General features: G+C 38.2%; 1 protein-coding gene across 10 annotated transcripts in view; it reads left to right on the top strand.

Annotated features, from left to right (window-relative positions):
- LOC112977592 (serum albumin-like) overlaps positions 1-13618 on the top strand; it is a 45117-nt gene that overhangs the window by 12736 nt on the left and 18763 nt on the right. For 5 of the 10 annotated variants that reach the window (XM_026090092.1, XM_026090097.1, XM_026090093.1 and 2 more), the window contains one exon: positions 4689-4827. The exons of the other annotated variants lie outside the window; for them this stretch is intronic. The gene's annotated coding sequence lies outside the window, so the exon portion shown is untranslated. The remainder of the gene's footprint in view (positions 1-4688; positions 4828-13618) is intronic. 10 annotated transcript variants of the gene reach the window in all.

The raw sequence follows: 13618 nt of genomic DNA on the forward strand, positions 1-13618 counted from the left end.
CAAATTCTAATCTGGATCAGGACCAGAAGTATAATTTGCCTGGACCTTGCTTGATATTCAAAATATGCAGTGGGTCCTTTGTTCTTTGGGGAAACACTGCACTTCTTACAGTGCCCATATGTGCGCCAGTGGCATCCTCTGGCTGGGGGATGCGTGCTATTTCTGGGTGAGTGGATCTCCGTAAACTTTCCTAGGAGACCTCCATAACTGTATAAACTAGCTTAGCAGTCCATATTGAATCCGTTCTTCCTTCTCTAACCAACACACTGTCACTCTCTGCAGTGTTTTAGTAAGGTTCAATTTCAGGTAGCTTAGCTGTAAAAGAAACTGCTACTATTTGTATTTAAGAAAAAAATCAGACGCTTCCCTAAACTGTTCTTCCCTAAACTTTTCTGCTCATTGTTGGACAAATATTTTGTATTGTGTATATTCCCCTATGCCAGTTCCAAACAGGAGGAAGTTAAATGTTTTTGCTTCACGAATGAGTGGAGGAGATTAATAGATTTGAATAATAATTTCACTACATATCATTCTGCTTCTCTCATTTAAAATATCCATTTGTTTTTTCTTGCCTATCAGTGGCCATATTTTTAACAGATACTGTGATGACAGGAACATTAACTAGCTGTATATTTATGTGTGCTGCGTGTGTGATATGCATATTCACAGAAATGCAGAGGCAAGAGCCATGAGTTTTATGAATCATTGGGTCTGCAGACCTATATTTAACAATATAGGAAAAATCAGTGCTTTATAGCTACAGTGTTGCCGAGATAGAGTAGCAATATTTACATTTACTTAAATCTTTTCAATAAGAAAAATGCCTGCAATCATGCCATCTTGAAGTGTTTTTTTATACTAAAGCTTGGGCAACATTTCTTCAAGCAGCCCTGTTCAATCAGGCTATTGCTATATTGCTAGTGCTCCATGCATGGCCAAAGAGCAGAATGCTGAAGGCCCTGCCAGCCCAATAAGAAAAGGAAAATTGCAGGAAAACACCRTCTTTATATATTTCACTGACATGTCAGGCCCCTAATATCATCTTCTGATGCTTGCTGAATAGTACTGCTTAAAATAGTAAACATTTCTGCAAAGTTCTTAAAGGAAGAAAAGATAAAAAGGCTCTGCTTCTTAAGAATAATGTTGTCATTCYCAGGTGCATTAGGAACTGCTTTCTCTACTGCTGCTGTGCAGATACTTTAGGTAGTTCTGACTGCAAATATTTGCACTATAAGCAGATAAAGCTTATGAAAGCTAAGAGAGGAAGCAGATGCAGCAAAATCTAGTGAAGTAGAAATAGTTGCGCAGGTTAGTCACAAAGCCAGAGATAGGACCCAGCTGCTAGCTCTGTGACCTGTCTGTTGAGAATGTTCTTTCTAGTTGTGTTCCTATGCTTATTCCTTTCACCATTTGCTGTAATAGGCAGTTTGCAGGATTATTTTGGCAGTATCAGTCTAATCTCTAATCTCTAACCACCTATAATGTGCAATTACAGTTTCAGTGATCTTTACCTTCAGCAGCCTGAATAAAACAGGGGAGAGAGGTAGAATTAACAGAGGCAAACTCCCGTCCTGATTTAATAGTATGGCCTGGCTGCTCTGAATCACTGAATCTTATAGCACAAACAATTGATACCCTGACGTTTTAAAATGTTGCTGAGGCATTCGATGTTTTAGCATCTTGCACCAATGCAAAAAAAGTATGCAGAAAGACCTCACAAGCTGTTCATCCCAGAAGAGTTAGCCACTAAATGGGGACAGTCTGTAGCAATGCTATCTCTAGGGACCTGAAAGAGTAGTCCTTTGCCCACAGGAGCATTACATTTTTCTCAACGCAAAAGTGCACGGATTCTCTAGTGCAAAAGAGTTTTGTTAACAGTAGGTGGCATCCTTCTCCTGACTGACCAATTTGAAACGTCTTCCTGCCTGCACATTAGTCAAAACTAGCTCTAACCAAATGCTTGTACCTGTTTACTTCGGGAAACATGGTAGCTGCAAGAGCTCTCCTTTGTGAAAAGAGTGGGTTTGACAATCAGTTTTAGAATAATCTCAATATAACCTGAGACAAACCTGCTTTTTATTGTCCTTGGTTGTGCCTTTTTTGTGCATTTTTATCAGAGCTTCTCCCAGGCTATACTTTTCCCACAACTCTTGCCAACAGCCTCTTCATCTATTACCCCCGTTCCATCTGGGCTGCTCTTGAGCTGCAGTTTCTAATGGGCTGCTTGGCTTCACATGCAGGAGGTAATTAAACCCATATATACTTCTTTGCTGTGTGACTTGGACATATCCTACTCTTCTGCTAATCGGATTAAAAATATTTGTGTATTCTGGTGTGGACTGACTTATTTAAATATTGTAGAAAGTGTCTAAAATCCTTACAGAAAATCAAGGCCCTTTTGTAAATTCATGGCCCTTTTGTAAATTAAACCCTTAACTTCCAAAACCAAGGCCAAATAACAAGTCTTCTGCATGAAGAATAGTGTCCCATTTGTAACTGTAATCACTTGTGTAAAATAAACTGTTTCTGAGACACCTGTGCTAACCAGCATCTCTACTGGGGCTTCACCTTGATATATTGTTGATTTCAAAGGGGCTATGCTTTGGCACACAATTAAGCACATTTGTAATTCCTGTCTTTGAAGTTTCACTGGTATAAAGGCTTGCCTGCACAGACCTCAAGGCAGGATAAAGATTTTAATTTTGACCTGACATGAATAAACCTCTGATTTTAGCTGTCAATTTACTCCTAAAAAGCTTGATTATTGCTATCTCAGCAGTATTCTCATCTTCCTTTCTGAGCTAACCAGTTCTCTGCCTGCAACTGGGGTAAATAGGAGGTATACTTTTCAAAAGCACACAGTTTTATCTAACTTTGTTTCCAGTGAAGTCAGAAGAGTTTTAGCACTGGTTTCAGCACAACCAGAATTAGGCCAGCACTGAATATATTTCAAAATACTATACTGAGGTCCTGAGAACCTTACTGAGTTCTCAAATGGCTACTTAGACGATATCAGTGCCCAACAGACAGGAGCCTCTGACTCTCATTTAAATCTACCCTTGTGCTCCACAGCTTATGGTGTAGTTATATCCTAAATGGAGGGAGTGAGTACTTGCTCTTCCTTCCAGAAGCAGAAGTGGATAGATTGCCTACTGATAATACCTTTCATGGAAAGCAGGAATCAAATAAAATAAGCTTATTTTTCTTTGGAAGAAAACCATAAAAATAACTGCATAGAAATTACTTGAGAAACCTAGTCATTGTACTTTAAATTTCAACTTCTCCACACAAGAATTTTTAGGTTCAAATATTACATTGTTCTGTGTTGAATTTAATGATGAACTTGATCATAAAGTTTTCTTTTCGTGGGCAGCAAGATAAAATGACCTAAGTCCATGTCTATGGAGTTTTGTTTGTTACCACACAGTTACCATAACTGCATGGGTTTTTTGACAACAACAGAAAATTCAGTTCAAAGTTCCGTGAATAAATGCCATGAAAACTGATAAAAATACAACTTATCAGTAAAACAGCAAAGGTTACTAGCCTGGGGCTTCTCCATTTGTCGTTCTAAGACTATGGCAACTACAAATCTTTCATGAGGGTGTCTGGGTTTGTAGGTCCTGAAGAAGGAAAGGTCGTTCTTGAGTTTCCATAGAGGTAGTATATGAATTTTAGAGACAGACTTGGTCACAGGTTGGTATCTTTTTGTTCCCTTGATTTTATACTGGGTTCACATAGGCACATTTTTTCATGGAAGCTCTGTTTGCAGGATATCTTCTAATTCACAGCTAGCTATTGCGAGAAATCACTTGCCTACCAAAATAGTTGAATTTTGCAGGTGTGATTTATGCTGCATTAGTTGAGATTCACTCCATTTTGTTGAATTGTCAGTGTAAGACAAAAGAGGGCCTGCAGGATCAGAAATTTTACTTAATTTTGTGTTAATGGGAATAATACTGAGCATTCTGAACTTACACTGTCTAGAAGCAAAAGCACTGTCCATTATGAAAGATTCTGCACTTTCCATATGCAGAATTTTAACTGAAACCACATTTCTTTGTGCACATCTGCTTTTTGGCCATACTCTATTCCTTTTTATACAGATTTTCTGGCAGAAAGAAAGTACACAAAGAACATGAGGCATAGTCTTTTTAAGACATATTGAAGAACTTTGTACATTTTCCAGTATGAGGTCTCCAGACTTTATGTTAGTCACTTTTGGGTGACTATTTCAGTCCTTTCAGGATTTTAGATTTAAGATTGTTATAGCTAGCAGGATCAATTCTACACTCGGATATGCATTTACAGCTTCGAAGTTAGACAAAAGGTGGGTGTGCACTTGTATGTCTGAGAGTTTCCCATGACTAGTACAATCTAATCAGCACATTCTTAAAAGTCTGAAGATTAAAATAATAACCTTTGTAAGAGGCTAAGTCTTTAAAAAACAGTCAGTCTTGGTATCTGAGAGGATGTCACAGGTCAGATATAGTAGCTGGACTCTGTCATTCCTAGCCTGAGAAATGGGCATTTGTCTGTGTAGGTCATAGTTGAGTACTAGTTCTAGGATGTGAGTGTTGTTAATTTGTTTTGAATTTTTATTGGACATAGGTCAGGGTTAGCAGATTAAAAGATATTTGTCATTTGAAAGGTTTGAACATTTTAAATGTTCGCTCTTTTTTGAACAGCTTTGGTTTCAGAACACAGAACATTTTTCCCAGGGACAACGAATTCATTTGGAAGCGTAATTTCCCAAGGATTTGGTGCTGGCCTAACTCAGCCTCCTGTTACGAGTTTTACTGTTGACTTCAGTAGGAGCACAAATAGGTGGGTGACATTCCTGGTCAAGCAACAACTATCACATAAAGTAGACCTGATCAGAATAATTTATGGCACAGTTTTCACATAAAATGTCAATCAGTTGAATCCAAAATGTTTCACCTGAAACATCACAGTTCCAATAAACTTTTGGCACATCAGCATTTAGGTTTCCTATAGAACCTGGGATTAACAGCCTGCAGGGAAACCAGCCCAGTGCTTGTACGATTTCTAGCTTTTGGGCAACCAGTCAAACATCAGTGTTCTGGGATGAATGGCCATGACAAAGCATCCAGCTCCCTGAGATGAAGCTGGGAATCTCAAAACTCTTGACTGTCCGGAGACCAATGAGACTACAGTACCTGACTGCAGCAGGATACTGGAGGCCGTTGGACTCCTGTTAGTGTCAGGTTCTCAATGTTTCCAGGCTCCCTGTTCTTATACGAGGAGCTGAGTCCTTGGTCTTGGCTTAGGACTAGGCTCTCCACTCTGCAAGTAGGGACTCTGAAAAATATGGTTCAGCACAGAGTATGCAGAGCTTTTAGCTTCCCTTCCCAGGGAACCAGGAGTCTGGTAGTCTTGGGCAACCCTGACATGGAAAATACTCATTAAGAGACAGAAGGCAGATATAATATACACATCAGGCAGTCTGACTAGTTACGTATGCACAGCAACAGGGGTTCACCCTACTCCTGCAAGGTGCACAGCCATTTTGCAAAGAGAGGCAGAAAGCTGCAAGCGTTACCAGCCTTTAAGATTTTATCTCAAGCCTTGATGTTTTTCATACATTTCTTAAAGCCTGAGTTTCTAGAATCACATGGTTAAACTAGTGTTTCAAATAGTAATTTTTCAACATCACAGGTCGGATTGAGGTAGTATAGTAGTGAGTTCTTAGGCAGGGTTCATCTCCTAAATCAAGCACCAACTTTTGGTTAGAAGACCTGTGTTCCTAACTCCATGGCTACATTGACCAGACCTACACTGACTTGAAAGGCAGCTTCAGATCTCCTTGCAGTCAGAGTAGCTCAGGTGCCTCTACTGTAGGCACCTGAAGCTAGGTAAGAGGAATCTATGTTTCCACTTCATATTTCCAATCCTCGTAGTCATGGAGAAAAGTCAGAAACCCAAGTGCCCTTAAAAACCCAGAAGCTGGATAAGGCTAATTCTAAAATAATTTTTATAATTTAATTCCATGAATTATTTTTGAGATCTGTAGATTATGAATACTTTCGATTGGCAATACTGAACCACTCTTGGGATAGAATAGAAGCCATTTGAACTGAAAGCAAATGTCAAGGACTCTCAGCATGCGGTTGGAGGGCAGTGTAGATGAATGGCCTAGCGAGTATACCCACTGGCTAATTGATCCAAAAGACAACACTAAAATCTTCCTGTGCAAAGAGTTCATTAATATTTCTTTTCATGACTTGAGAAGAATTCTTATGTTAGCATTTAAATTTTTAAAAACTAGCTATTCAGACTTTGCAAAGCAACAAATATATCCAGCGCCTCTTTGTAACTGGGTTGGGTTTTGTTTTGTTTAGACTTCTTAATTTCTCCAGTGCAAATATCTGAACTAATCCTTTTATTACTTATGTAAGAGAGCTACATGAACCATACATATTTTTGGTAGGCTTAATCACATTTTTTGGTCCCTGATGAAATTTTTCTGATTCTTGGAATGTACTGAGGAACCTCTCATTTAAAATCAGGCCTTCCTGAAGGCAATCAAATTAGGCATCCAAAATCACTTGTCACTTTTGAAAATCTTAGCCAGTTTGCAAGCACCACTCTAAAAAATAAACCCAAAAAACATTTCCTTGGTTTCATACTATTTTTGAGTCACTTCTTGGCTTCTTTGGCAACAGGAATCCCAGTTTTCCAATATTACATTTTATATTATAACAAATAGAGGTAAAGGAAAACAGATGAAGGAAATGGCAACCAGCAGAAAGATAACTTTTTGTTGGTGCTGCAAATCAAGTTCTCTTGTAAGAGATCATTATGTTTTGGTAATACCTGTGGGAGTTTGATTCATGTTTGAGCGAGTACTGACCTGGAAACTACAAACCAAAGATCACTTCATAAATGTCATCTGTTTGAATGTTGCTTGAAAGGCTTTTAGCTGTTAAAAACAATTGATTTTTGAGACAGAAAAGTACACAGCCTTAGGTTTTAACTAATTGAACTTTGCTTCTGAGGCTAAGGCAAAACTGTTGAAATGTTTCACTATGTTTTTAGACTAACCTGCAGGGACAGAAGGCTTCATGTTGGGTTCAAGACAATGGAGCCTCAGGGATCATTATAACAGAATAACATGCAGGAGTGGTTTTTTTTTTTTTTTTTTAATGTCAGTGAGTAAATGCTAATGCCAGCTTTCAGAATCAGTGCCCTCTTAACCTGCCTTTCAAAAGAATGGAGCAGAGCCTGTCCTAACTGTAGCAGGCCTGCTTTGCAGGCTGCAGAGCTCTGGACCCAGTTTCTTCTGGTCCATCCTTACCCCTCTGCTCTCAGAGCTTCCAAGTTCCCTGCAACGATGCCAGGAGCTGAGTCCTACCTCTGTCCAGATGCTGGCTATAAGGAAACTGAAAATTCTTGTTTCTATAGGTGTGCCTGCAAGGTACAATGTCTTTGACTACAACTGTGATAGAACTTTGTTCAGTACATGCTGAACTGAAACCAATCTCCCCCCCCATGAATCTGTCTCTCCTGGGCTATAAGCAGCACAACATTCCTCCAGCACAGAGGACCTGCGAATGGCTCTATAAACTTCTATTGTCCTGTGAAGGTGCCAGTTCAGGCCCCGACTCTTAGCTATAGAAATTCCTAAGGCAGTAGGGAATATCTGAGAAGGAAAATGCCACTCCTGGTCCAGGGTTTCTTTTAAAATAAACATCTTTCCAGTTTTCAAGGTTGCCAGAGCTTTACAGAGCTTTATGTTCAGGAATCGCTTACTGAGACATGGAGAAAAGAATGAGAAGAGAATCACTCTCTTTCTCCTTAATGCTTGAACATTTACAAGTTGTCTCAAATAGATAAACTAGTAATTTCCTGAAAAAAAAAACAAACAAGTAGAAAAGAACCCAGAGCCCTAACAGAAAAAAAMCCCACAAACTCAGAGAACAGTAAAACAGAATCTGTTTCTATGCAGATGGACTTGAAAGGGGCAATGTTAATTAGACTTACAGTTTTTAGACCAGCATGGGAAAACTAGCTTTACAATGAAGTTAAATGAAAAAGAGGACAAACTAGGAGTGTCTTACATTACTGAGGAGCAAAGGCTGTGAGTAGTCCAGTAACGTTCGAGTGTTCAGTTGCAGGCTTGGAGGGTCCATGTAGAATCTCAGAAATTCTGCAAAGATCCTTTTATCCCACTAGACAACAATTTTTTTTTTCAGCTGTTAAAGAATTTCAAGTTGGGACCAAAAGCAGTGGCTCCCAGAATCATTAGTTCATTTTTAAAATACTTCCCTTCTGATTTTTAGCAAATAGATGTACTTAAACTTACAAAAAAGTTTCTAGCAGTGTTATTTATAAATGGGAGGTCACAGATAAACGCATTAAAAGAATTCAAACCAAAACAACTTAACACATTCCCTGCAGTTCCTCAGAAGTTTTCATTATCCATTTCACTGCTTAAGCTGAAGTACATCAAACCTAGAAAAGAAATATTAACAATCTCTTGCCAAATGAAAGCTTTCAGGTTTGGCTCTTGAGTGAACTGCGTTCACTGAATGGTTCTTCTATAATGCCAAAGACCATTTAGCTACAGTTGACTGCAGTTGCGCTCTTCCAGGCACAGTCTCTTGACTGAGAATTTTCAGAGAACTTACAGCAGCTCTGTTAAGAGCTTTAGAAATGTGTGAAGTAGTGAAGAGGCTCACAGCTGAACACAAGCATGAGTAGAATAGATTCAACAACAGTTTGTCAAGCATGAAAACACGTGAAAAATTTGTCAAAATTGGTGGGAAGTGAAGCACAGGAAAAAAAAAGTAGAAAATAAAATAAATGCTTTGTGTACTATTGAAAAACACACTAATGAAATTTATAAGGTGCCATATACATCAACTGCCCATTTTTTTTAAATGACATCTTAAGAATGCAAGCAGTCATTCAGAAGATGAGATTCTGTGCATATATGACATCAGCAGGGTACAAAAGAGCAAAAATGGGTGGATCATGAAACTCAAAATGACACAGGCTGCAAAGCTCAGATAGCGGCATGGAAACTAGAAAACGAGTGCCAAATAGGTTCTAGGGCATAAGCGAATGTGCTGGATTCCAGCGGCCTCCAGAGAATTATGTAAGAGGAAGAAGAAAGATTGCCACCAACAGTTGTATCATGGCACAAACATCATACCACCGCAAAAAATTAAATGACAAGTAATGTGTCAAATATATAAAAACAATACTGAAGCAAAAAGTTTTTTCAAGTAAAGGGAGTGAATTTATGAACTGAATAACACTACACTTAGTATAAATCTTTTTTACATCTATTCTGAAAATCGATGTGCACTTTTACTCATACCAAAACATTGCTGTGATGTTTTTGAGGGACCTTCTAAGTAGAAATGGATAAAATGATCAAGCCAGTACCTCTACTTCGCAGATTACCTACTATAGTGAGACAAAAAAAGTCACAAGGACATGGGAGAAAGAGACATAATTGCTAAAGCCACAGAACTGGCTGGTTGATAGCCCTTACAAAACACTGAAGACTGCACCTTTGGATAGAGCCAAGCAACTTAATGCATTAAAAAGGAGTCAATATGAAATGCCTACAATCAATAATTTATTACCTCACTTGGCAAAACAAAACCATTTTTGTACTCGATGCCAAAGGCTGATATTGGCAACTGTTACTTGATAAGGAAAGCAGCTGCATCACCACATTTTGGATTTCATGAAACAAATGGGTAGGGATTATTTATGAATGCCCTAGGAATCAGACCTATAGTGGATGAAAAGCAGAAATGGCCATAAGACTTACTAACAGGACTTAGTTTAGACTTAATTAATGTCAAAACAGAGTATTTTGGATGTAAAGTCAGCATAACAAGAACTATAGCAACATATGAACTCAAGCTGTTCTGTCTGATCAATGGACGTACGGGAGATGGAGAAAAAAGGTAACTGCTCTGTGGCTGATTGCTGCACCGTGCATGATATGTTTGCTAACTTACCACAGCTTTCCCCCAATAGGTAAAACAAATACTAAAGATATCACACCTAAATACTATGATTAAATCATATCAAAGCTTTCATGAAAAAACTATTTAACATAGTTTCTTCCATGTCAGCCTAATGTATATAAACCTTCAGGATGACTAGAGGATGGAAATGAAAAAGAGACACGGTTTATCTACAAGATGAAGCAAGGAGTGGGGACTAACTTCCCTATTCTGAAATTTCAGTGAAATTTTGCAGTGTGAATGAATAAGCAGTCACCAAGCACATTGCCACAAAGATGGGGAGAGGGACATTGTTTATAGAAATAGGACAACCAGGAGCTTTCGCATTAATTTTCTGAACACCCATATAATATTATACATAGAACTGAAGTGTCTTGCAATCACATTTGTGTGTAATAACTTCCATCAGTCTGGCTGGGATGGAAAGTCTTTAGAAACTACTATAAATGGTCAGAGATCATTTTTAAGAAGCACCCCATACACCCCCAAAACACTGTCAAGTGATGTTCTTGAAACAGCAGTACTATAACTGAGATACTGTGAGATGCACATAGATGATTTCTCAACCAACAGTCCTAGATCATGAAGAGAAAGCTATGGAAAATGCATTTTTCCTTCTAAGGAAAAGTGTCATTTAAAGCAACTATATACCAGGTTGAAGGCGGGGACTTGAAAGAACAAGAATAAGCTATACAGAGCAAAAATATCCACAAGTCACTGTGATCATGGGGTCATGATTAACACTAGCATCCTATGGATACTTAGAAGATCTGCATATGAAAAAAAGGCATCGTATATAAAAGCAATATACCATTAAACACATATTCATGGGAAAAGATATTCTCTAAAATATACATTAGAGCCACTTCAGCTTCTTATATACAGATAAAGACCTGGTGAGTAGCTATGTCATATGTAGAAAATATAGGGGCAAGACAATGAAAATGCACAACATTTCTGATAGAGCACAAGGTAAATAAGGAATGCACATAAATTATCTCATTACTGTAGACCATTACTCAGATTTTTGGGAGTGAGATAAACTGTCAGATACTGCTGCAGTGATTAGTGTAAGCAAAGCAACATAACATTTCAATGGGTACTAAACTACAATAATTGTTTTGGAGCAAGTCAGTGCAGTTCAGCTTCATTATCTTCATTATATTATAGCCAGTCAAATAGTAAAAATGAACTAGTGGATAATCTTCCCAATGCTGTCTTAAAGAGCACAGCAAAAAGAAAAGAAATACATGCAAATACAACAGAGAATAGGAAAAAACTCCCACAGAAGCCTTATGCTGACAGTCCTAATTGTCTACAATTGCCAGTGAAGTAAAGGGCAAGATAGGAGAGAAAGGGGAAAACGTACAATATCTGAAACCTAATATAACCTAGAGACTAATGGCTTAGCAGAAAAATTTAAGCCAAAGACTATGTCTGAATCATTGTCAGATTGTGTACTTGAAAGTAAGTATCTGATGAACCGATACCTCCTTGTTCAGGGAAGGCAGCAGTGAATTCACTTTAGTGAAGCTATAAATCCATACAGTCCTGCAAATGCAAAAAAGTAACATTGACTATATGTAGTATAGTGAAATAGGCAGCCTACTGAGACCTGATCAACAGGACATAGAAACAAGACAGACTTGTGCTGGGTCCTCCACCAAACTGCTTGTGAAGCCTACCCAAGGCCTTTAAGGCTAGTATGGTGGGATAGAACCTTTTCCCAACTCCTGCCAGAGTAAATGCTGTTTTAACAAGCAATTTAGGGGCTACTTAAACAAAAAGAAAGGAATAACTTAAAAAAGCAGAAGCATTAAATGTCTGTCTGTCTGTCTGTCTGTCTGTGTCGTCAGGTGGACTTTGGAGGGTATTATGCCAAATTATGTAATCAGGTCATCAAATTCAAGCTTAACTTTGCTACTTGAAAAACAGACATCCACCATGCATGCCCATACATATACAAAACTTATTTTCATATGAACACATATGAAACCTTCCTTTTTTTGTATGCTTTCGAGCATAATTAAGAAAGCTCTGCTTTGCAGATGGGCTTAATGAGAGAGTGTGGGGAAGGATGAGGTCTTTTCCCTCACTTTGATATAAGCACTGAACTGCTTGGTTTTGAAGTGGTAACTGTGTTAAAAGGAACAGCAAAAATGAGTGAAGGAGCTGGGGCAAGGTCTTTGCATCCTTTCTGGTTTTGTGTGGGGGTAGAGGCAGAGGATACAGAGTTCTGCTTGACTTCTTTCCAGTGGAATCCAAAAGATTTTGTCCAAATCATCACGTCTTTTACACATACACTTCTTTTACACGTATGTGCCACTCTGGTCTGTGTTCTGGACTTTGGCCTGAAGTTCAGCTTTGCAAGATTATTTAGGTGTTGAGGATGCAGATTTGGACTCTTGAATCTGCTCCAAAAGAAAACTACAAGAGCTAGTCACTAAACCGCAAATCGAGCTTATTAGAGTTAGGTTGTTGACTTATTAAGGTGCATTTGAATATCTTGTGAGACTGTGAATAGTCATTCTATTTGATATGAAAATGCATATTGGGATGAGAGAAAACACTCTGCAAAACTGAACATGAATGGCTGATCACCAAAATGAATGCCCTAAAAACAGTTCTGAGGATGTGCCAAAAGATACACCCTGTTCTGGGTATACAGTTTAATATATGTTACCATCTCTCTGCCTATTCTGCTACAGTAATCAGATCCTTTCAGTGTCTATATATGCATATCAGATGAGCATATTTTGCTTATTCTTGCTCATTTTATATCTGAGAGTCCATCTCTATTCAAATAAAAGACATATATCTGTTTCAGTTGTTTGACTTGTTTTACACGTGAGCCAAGCATTGGTGATAAGAATAGCAAACATAATCCACCAGAGCAAAAAAAGACCGGTAGCTGACCGTGTTTCCAAAACCCCAGACACTTATTTAGAAAGGTACTGATAATTAAAGTTATTAAAAAATGAGTTACAGTCTAATGGAAAAAAATACTGGCTCTTACAGACATGTAACGTAAGCACAGCACTGAAAATAGGAGATGGCAACACCTATTTCAGGGTGATCTCACTTCCACCCACAGGTAGATTAAAAGGGAAATTGCTTTCTTTTTGCTGGATTCATCCACTTCAGCAGAATAGGCTATGGCCACCATTCTGATGAAGAAGAACATTGCTGTTTGGCTGTCTTCCTTCATGTGATCATGAGATAGGTTAAAAAAAAAAAAAAAGCAAAACAAAAAATCAAAATCACCTCCAAAACAGAACTGCAATTACTTGCAGTAGATGTGATCCTGGCACAGGCATATCTCAAGGTTTGGTAAACTGTCCTGCCTTCATTTTTGAGATTACTATTTTTATTGATTCACACAAGCAAAACTGTTGGCCTTTAACACAAAGAAGAAACAGCAGTAATTAAAGTTGAGGGCCACAGAATTAGCAGGTTACTAATAGCCTTTATTTTCTGAGAGGTCGCTTTGAAAAGGACTAACTTTTCAAAAATGCTCTGACAGTTGTTCTCCTTATGATTGATCAAATTTGTTACTCCAAAGGCTGATATAATTTTTAGTACTTCTTAATCTATGTATTTTATTTTTT

Source organism: Apteryx rowi, unplaced genomic scaffold (assembly GCF_003343035.1).
Source record: "Apteryx rowi isolate R43461 unplaced genomic scaffold, aptRow1 scaffold_85, whole genome shotgun sequence".
In the NCBI taxonomy this organism is placed as follows: domain Eukaryota; kingdom Metazoa; phylum Chordata; class Aves; order Apterygiformes; family Apterygidae; genus Apteryx; species Apteryx rowi.